We start from the raw sequence: 9,036 nt of genomic DNA, 5'->3' as shown, positions 1-9,036 counted from the left end.
GATACGATGAAAAATATGCTTAATCGAAATAACGGTTTTAGACCGCAAGTATGTGTGGACGAAATTCGTTTCAGACAAGTTGGAGTCGATTTAGCCTTTCCGTTCATCTTTCTCTCTTACTGTCTAGCTGGCTGTGAACTTTGAACGATATCCGTTTCAGACAATTATGAGTAGATCTAGCAATGTCCGTCTGTCTGTCTGACTGTCTGGCTGGTGCGCACGATAACTCTCGAACGGATCAACTGATTCGAACCTAATTTTGGGTATCGTAATAATTTGTCCAAACTTAGTTTAAGTTCGAAGATGGATCATGCCGGTCCACTCATTCGGGTACCTTCCCCATAAAAGTTCAAAAATTGTCTGTGAAATGGTGTGAACGAAGGGAGCAATCGATTCGGTTTAAACTTTGCACATCGTATAATTCCTTCTAGATATAGATCGGGTTCGAATATGGAGTATATTGATCCACTTCTTCGGGTACCTCCCACACAAAATTCGGTTAAAGTAAAGTTTAAGTGCTCCTCTCGGATCGTTTTGAAATTTGTTTTAGCAGGTTGTCCTTGCGACTCCCTTTATGACGGTACATTTTTTTGGGCAAGTCCATACTTTCTGAGATATTGGCCTTAAAGTTCCAAGAAACCCTGACGGCACCAACCAAAATGGCAAATCCGCAGGATAAGTCTCACAGGAGTTTCTGATTGGTGCAGACTTTGCACATCAGATTATTTTATCCAGTCATGTATCAGGTTGGAATATGGGCTCCTTCGGGTACCTCCCACACACAATTTGAAAAAAAGTGAAGTTTAAGAGCTCCTCTCGCATAGTTTTGATTATTTTTTCAGTATGTTGTTCTAGCGGCCTAATTTTCAACGCTACAATCTTTTTCCGCAGTAAGTCAATACTTCCTGAGATAATGGTCCAAGCACCAAAACCCTCCCGGCACATACTAAAATGGCTATTGTGCAGTATAACTCCAAAAATTTTTCAAAAATTTCAATAATTAAAAAAAATTAATATTTCGAGCCTTTATGAAGAAGTTTGGTTACTAAAAAAAGCAAATTCGTGATTGTTGTAATTTTTTTTTTCGGTGGCTGAGGGTATATCTCCGTCAGCACAGCTGACTGATACTTTCTTACTTGTTACCTTATATCTTTGGTTATTATCTAGTAAAAGTCCATTATTAATGAATTAAATGTACAAAATTATATGTATTTGTTATTACTCGGTAATCCGGACAATTCGATAATCCGGACACCGGCGAAACATGTGGTGTCCAGCTTATCGAGATTATACTGTGGTTACCACTACCAAAAATACTATAAATATTTAGTAAGGATTTTTTTGCTGGGATATTGTTTTCCTTGCGTTTTAGTTGAATTGTGTGACCCAACTTTTTCCCTTTCTTTGGTCGATCAAACCTAGCTTTTTGAGTTAATACACTAGCAATCGGCAAATGTGACTTTGAGAATGAAAGAAAGGGGAAATTAAGCCTAGAATTCAAAGAATTGTGTCCATAGAGGGCTATTGTAAAGCGGCAAGATTCTGGAGCTCTAAATACTTTTTTTTCAAAATCAAAATAATAATATGTATTTCAACAGATTGTAGCTTCCACATGGAGGAAAAATTTGCTTTTTTCCGAACAAAAAATCTTTACAATAAGCTAACAACAATATATTCTCTTTACTTGTATTCGTATTTCGCCACATGCCCGTATAGAAATAAATGTAAACGAGTTTACAGAAAAATAAAGTTTTCAAGAGGATACACGTATGTGTGTGCGAGCCTGCCTATGTTTGATTTCTAGAGTGTTAACATTTATCCCACAAACTTGACAAAAACAACAACAAATACTACAAAAACATCAAATAAAACTTGCTGCATATTTCTTTTGCTAAAGTGGTAGTGGTGCTCAATTTGTTTTAATTTTCCAAATCAAGCACTCTTCGGCTAACTAAACAAAAGCCAGGCAACGGCGGCAATAGCAAAAGCAATGGAAAACAAAGCTTGCAGGACTCTTACAGGCGAGTGAGTGCGTGTGTGTGTGTTTAGGGCTTGTTATAGTTGTTGTTGTTGTTGAGGTATTTTTGTTGTGTGCAGAAAACATATCCTTAAGCTTTGTGTTAAGGGAAAGCGAGTGAATTTGTGTGGGATGCTGTTTGAATTTAGAAGAAAAAAAAACACTTTACCAACACCATCACATCACCCCCCTTGACACACAGCAGGCCCTACAAAGCTATTCAAATAATAGACAACGACGGAAAACGAGACAATAACGATATAGACAATCGGCAACACGAAAATCATGTCGATGGTGGTGTTGATTCGAAGAATTCTTGTTGTGTGTGTAATTCTGGTCTATTGTTCAATGGTGTTGGTGTAGAAATGTACAGGGATCCTGTGTATGGCAGTGTGTTGGTTATATCCGTTTCTGTTTTCAACACACAGGCACATATGTATACACTCAACTCTGGTCCAAAGAGACTTCTCCATTGGGTTCTTATTCGTGTGCGAGTGTATGTATGTGTGTGTGCGTGTGGTGAAATTCTATATTGTGTAGAATTTCTGGCATTCCCTGCTCATTTGTGTGGGAACAACTGAATATTGACAGGATTTTTTGCTACTTCTGTGCGCTTTGCAGCTTTTGTTTGTTACTCCTTATTTAGCTGTATTTATTTGAATGCTTTTCATGCCATTCTATTGGAGATTTTCATCTCGTTTGTCTTTTGTGTTGCTTCTTGATTGCAATGTGCGTGCGAGCTGAGACAGTCGTCACAGGATATTGTCACTCATGGTGTTGGTACTGTTTGTTATTTGGCAGTAGGAGTACAAACAGAACAGAAGTAAAGGCGAGAAAAAAAGAAAAAGGAAAAAGTGTTCTGTCTGCACACCCCAAAAAAACATGTATTAAAGTGTGCAGATATCTCTATGTCTCTTGGCTCAAAGTATAGCACCACAAGTTGTACAAACTTACGCAGGGAAACACAGCCAAGTTTGGTTTCTTAATTTTTGTGTCGAAATTTACAAGAATTATAACAAAATATTATTACAAAATTTTTTGACTTTTGTGTAACAAAAAATAGTGAAAATTGTGAAAAAATATTGAAAAAGGTGATTTCAAAAGCAAGGACAATTTATTTTTTTAAATTTAAAAAATAACATCTGCTGTTGCTTTGTAATTTTTTCCATGCGTGTGTGCTATGCCTGTTATTGTTCTTGGTTTGTTGCCTTTGCCTTAGCCTTCTCAAGGCATCAAGGACAAATCTGCTGCTTCTGCTTTGTTGGTATCCCATGAATGGATGGATGGATGCTTGATGGTCGGTCGGTCGTTCATTCGGTTCCCTTGGCTTGGTTCAATGGCTGGCCAGAGTATAACAGGTGCCTGCCTATTTGTGTGTGTGTGTCCTGTCTGTGAAACATTTTCTACAATTTCTTTATAGATGCAAATAGACGAGTGTGTATGTGTTAGAAGAATTAACAAAAATAATAACCTAAAATAGACAAAAGTAATGAGAAAAATCTCTACTTGGGAAATTAAATTTATTAACAAAATTTCTCAAAAAAAATGTGTGCAACATTCTAAAGTGAGAAAGTTAACAAAAGAGAGAGCATCCTGGAATAAGACAAAATACTGTGACCTATATCCTTTGCTATGTGTTGTGTTGACATAAATATGAACCTGGAAAAATTATTATACAAAAAATATGTCGGAGAGCGAGTGTAAAAGAAATATAAATAATAAAACAAAATAAGAAATTGTAATTACAGTACAAACTTGTTTTATACAACGCCCTTTGAGCGAGTGCTACAATGTGCAATTTTTTCGAAAATAGTGAAATAACCTGTTGCCATAACTAAAACTATTACAGTACCACAAAAAGTGTGTAGATGAAGACAATAATAATACTAAAATAACGCTATTTGAAAAGCCCTAAAAAATTGAAAAATCCACGTGTTTAACCCCGATAGACCACCACAAGAAAGACAGATAACCCATCAAAAGATTACTTTCACAATTACACTGTGCAACATTTTTATTATTCTATTATTGGGAATTTAAGAAAAAACCAAGACCCAAAGTACAAAACCTTTAGTGGGGTTTTATTTTGTCAGATTCCGTTTGGATTTGATGGTGTCATCTACAGATTACTATAATATGATAATAAACTGTCCGTGTCAAAAGTTGTCATTTGGATTCTAATTAAAATATTAACATTGTTTTTTTTTCGGGTTAGCCCTCTACTGAAATAATCCTACCTAGTTCAAACTTAGGTGCAAAGGTGAACTAAATAGCGCCACTTCAACAAATAGTACAACATTTTTCACATAAGTGAAGTTAGGGACCCTGAATCATTCCTGGGATCATTCCTGAATTTGTCCACCAAATAGAATGGTTGCTGAGCAATAGGTTGGTTTTAAAAAATCCATGTCGGATTTTTTTGGGCGGAACTCCCCTAAAGTTTTTAGTTTTGTTAGATTTTAAGATTGCCAAAATTCCAGCACAATTGGAATATATTAACACGTGCCATTGGGGCCTCAAAGTTTCCATAGTAATTTGTGTGGGACCAAAGGCGAATTTTCACAAAATTGCTTTAAAGGTGTGGTTCCGCAAAAAATTCCATTTTAAGAACCAAAAGTAATAAAATTGAAAGCCCTTGGGTCTTCAAAAAAGACCTTCTAAACACCACGTTTTGGGCCTTCAAAAAGGCCTTATAAACACTATGTTTTGAAGGCTCTTGCGTCTTCAAAAATACCTTAAAAACACGAAGTTTTGTGTCTTCAAAAAAGACCTTCTAAACACCATGATTTTGATCTTGTAAAAAGACCTTCTAAATATCACGATTAGGTCTTCAAACATACATCACGTGTTGAGTCTTCAAAAAAGACCTTCTAAACACCACGTTTTGGATATTCAAAATAACCTTCTAAACACTAAGTTTTGAAAGCTCTTGGGTCTTCAAAAAAGTCCTTTTAACACCGAAGTTTTAGGTCTTCAAAAAATACCTTCTATACACAAGGTTTTGGTTCTTCAAGAGTCCTTGAAAGCTCTTATGCTTCCAAAAAATTCCTTATTAGTAACCACATTTTGAAAGCACTTGAGGTTTCAAAAAACTCCCTATTAGAAACCACATTTTGAAAGCTCTTGATGTTTCAAAAAAGTCTTAATTAAAAACCACGTTTTCCAAACACCACGATTTTGATCTTGTAAAAAGACCTTCTAAATATCATGATTGGGTCTTCAAAAAAGACCTTCTAAACACCACGTTCTGGGTCTTCAAAACAACCTTCTAAACACAGAAGTTTTAGGTCTTCAAAAAAGACCTTCTAAACACATGGTTTTGGTTCTTCAAGAGTCCTTGAAAGCTCTTAGGCTTTCAAAAAAGTCTTATTAGAAACCACATTTTGAAAGCTCTTGAAGTTTCAAAAATGTCCTTATTAGAAACCACATTTTGAAAGCGCTTAGAATTTCAAAAAAGTCTTAATTAAAAACCTTGTTTGGAAATTTCTTGTGCTTTCAAAAAAGTGATTTTTAAAAAAACATGCTCTAAATGCTCATGGGCTTTCAAAAATTTCGAATTAAAAATCATGTTGCGTCCTCCAAAAATTGCTTTTAAAAATCCAAGGTTTGGAAGCCCTTGGGCCCTCAAAAAATCTTTTAAAAATTCATGTTTTGAAAAAAAAAAACAAAAAAAAACTTTTAAAATATATGTACGTCTTAAAGCTTTTTGTTCTTCAAAAAATCCATTTAAAAACATTTTGAAAAATACTTCTTTAAAAACCACGTTTGAAAAAATCCTTATTAGAAACCATATTTTGAAATTTGTTGGGGTTTTAAAAAATCCCTTTTTAAAACACACGCTCTGAAAAATCTTGGGCTTTCAAAAGCACGCTTTGAAAGTAAAATGTCATACAAAAATTACTGTTAAAAATGGAAGGTTTGAAAGCTCATAAAGACTTTTAAAAACTACGTTTTAAAGATTTTGGGTCTTCAAAAAATCCTTTTAAATTGTGTTGAAAAATTCCTTTTTAAAAATACTTTTTTTAAAAACCACGTTTTGAAAAAACATTTTTTAAAAACGACGTTTTGAATAAACAACTTTTTGAAAAAGAATTTAAAAACCACATTAAAAAAAACTTTTTTAAAAACTACGTTTTGAAAACTCTTTTTTAAAAAAGCACGTTTAAAAAAAAATTTTTTAAAAACACGTTTTGAAAATTACTTTTTTAAACAACACGTTTTGAAAAATACTTTTTTAAAAACCACGGTTTGAAAATTTTTTTTAAAAACCACATTTAGAAAAATACTTTTTTATAAACACGTTTTGAAAAATATTTTTTATAAACACGTTTTGAAAAATACTTCTTTATAAACACGTTTTGAAAAATACTTTCTTAAAAACCACGTTTTGAATTTTTTTAAAACCACTTTTTGATTTTGTTTTGGGTCTTCAAAAAATCCTTAAAAACGTTTTGAATACTTCCTTTTTAAAAATCACGTTTTGAAAAAATAAACTTTTTTAAAAACCACGTTTTGAAAACTCCCTTTTTAAAAACCAAGTTTTAAAAAAAATACTTTCTTAAAAACCACGTTTTGAATTTTTTTAAAACCACGCTTTGATTTTTTTTTTGGGTCTTCAAAAAATCCTTAAAAACGTTTTGAATACTTCCTTTTTAAAAATCACGATTTGAAAAAATAAACTTTTTTAAAAACAAACGTTTTGAAAAATACTCTTTTAAAAACCTCCTTTTGAAAAATACTTTTTTATAAACCACGCTTTGAAAAGTATGTTTTTAGAAAACACGCTTTGAAAAAATTCATTTTCAAAAACAACGTTTTTAAAATTAGTTTTTAAAAAACCACGTTTTGAAAAATTCCTTTTTTAAAACCAAATTTTGAAAAATTCGTTTTTAAAAAACCAAGTTTTGAAAAATTCCTTTTTTAAAAACCCAGTTATGAAAAATTCGATTTTAAAAAACCCGTTTTGAAAAATTCTTTTTTAAAAACCACGTTTTCACTTTTGTTAAAACCACGTTTTGATTTTTTTAAACCACGTTTTGATTTTTTTGACCACGTTTTGATTTTTTTTTTTGTAAAACCATGTTTTGCAAAAAAAAAATATTTTTTTGATACCCACTTTTCGAAAAAAAAATTTTCTAAAAACCACGTTTTGAAAAAAAAATTTTTAAAAACCACGTTTTGAAAAATTTCTTTTTAAAAACCAAGTTTCAAAGTTCCAAAATTTTCTTTTTAAAAACAACGGTTTGAAAAATTTCTAAAAAATTAGTTTTTAAAAAACACGTTTTGAAAAAAAATCTTTGGAAAAATTTCTTTTTAAAAACCACGTTTTGAAAAATACTTTTTAGAAAACACGGTTTGAAAAATTCATTTTTAAAAACAACGTTTTGAAAAATTCATTTTTAAAAACAACGTTTTGAAAAATTCATTTTTAAAAACAACGTTTTGAAACATTACTTGTTAAAAACCACGTTTTGAAACATTACTAATTAAAAACCACGTTTTGAAAAATTCGTTTTTAAAAAACACGTGTTGAAAAATTCCTTTTTAAAACTACACGTTTTGACAAATTCGTTTTTAAAAACCACGTTTTGATTTTGTTTAACCATGTTTTGATTTTTTTTGTGAAAACATGTTTAGAAAAAACATTTCTTTAAAAAAATTCCTTTTTAAAGATTATGTTTTCGAAGCTCTTGGGTCGTTTAAAAAATTGTTAAAAAAATCGACGCTTTTTTGGTACATTGGACCTCAAAAAAATCCTTTAAAAATCCACGATTTGGAAACTTAAAAAGCCTTTAAAAACCTGTATTCTGAAAGTTCTTGGGTTCTTAAAAAATATTTTTTTAGTCACGTTTTGAAAGCTCTAGTGTACTTAAAAAATCCTTTTTAAAATTCAAGATTAGTTTTAAAAGCTTTTGGGTACTCAAAAAATTCCATTCCAAATTTATCCATATTTCATAGAAATCCGGATTTTCGAATGAATGTTTTTAAAAAATTCCTTTGTAAAGATTATGTTTTCCAAGCTCTTGAATCGTTAAGAAAAAGCGACGCTTTTTAGTCACATGGAACCTTAAAAAAATCCTTTACAAATCCACGATTTGGAAACTTAAACGCATTTTCTGAAAGCTCTTGGGTTCTTAAAAAATATTTTATAGCCAAGTTTTAAAATCTCTAGGGTTCTAAAAAAAGATCTAGGGTTCTTAAAAATCCTTTTTAAAATTCAAGATTCGTTTTAAAAGCTTTTGTGTCTTCAAAAATTCCATTCCAAATGTATCCATATTTCATAAAAATCCAGATTTTCGAATTAATGTCTATAAAAAATTCATTTTTAAAGACTGTGTCTACAAAGATCTTGGGTCTTTAAAAAATGGCTCAAAATAGTTGCTTTTTAGGCACATGGGACCTTAAAAAAATCCTTTACAAATCCGAAATTTGGAAACTTAAAAGCTTTTTCAAAAAATGTGTTCTGAAAGTTCTTGGATTCTTAAAAAATCCTTTTAAAAATTCAAGATTCGTTTTTAAAAGCTTTTGGGTCCTCAAAAAGTCCATTCCAAATTTATCCATATTTCATAAAAATCCAGATTTTCTTGGGTCGTTAAAAAAATCCTTTCACAAATCCAAGAAATGGAAACTTAAAAAGCCTTTTAAAAACCTGTGATCAGAAAGTTCTTGGGTTCATAAAAAATATTTTTAGCCGTTTTGAAAGCTCCAGGGTTCTTAAAAATCCATTTAAAAATTCCAAATTCGTTTTAAAAGCCTTTGGGTACTCAAAAATTCCATTCCAGATTTATCCATATTTCATAAAAATTTAGATTTTCGAATTATTTATTTCAATTAATATCACAAATTGATTTAAGAGATCCACGTTTTTGTAGCTACGAGGGTTGCACCATAACGTTCTGACCTTACAATGAAAACGTGAATATTTACATTCAAAAATATTTTTATTGTTTTCTTAAGTAGTCTCCAGAATGATTTATACACTTTTTCATGCGCTCAAACCAATTGTTGAAGCACTTTTC

This window comes from Musca autumnalis, unplaced genomic scaffold, assembly GCF_047663935.1.
Source record: "Musca autumnalis isolate F117 unplaced genomic scaffold, ASM4766393v1 scaffold_2, whole genome shotgun sequence".
Taxonomy (NCBI): domain Eukaryota; kingdom Metazoa; phylum Arthropoda; class Insecta; order Diptera; family Muscidae; genus Musca; species Musca autumnalis.
This window is presented reverse-complemented; position numbering follows the sequence as displayed.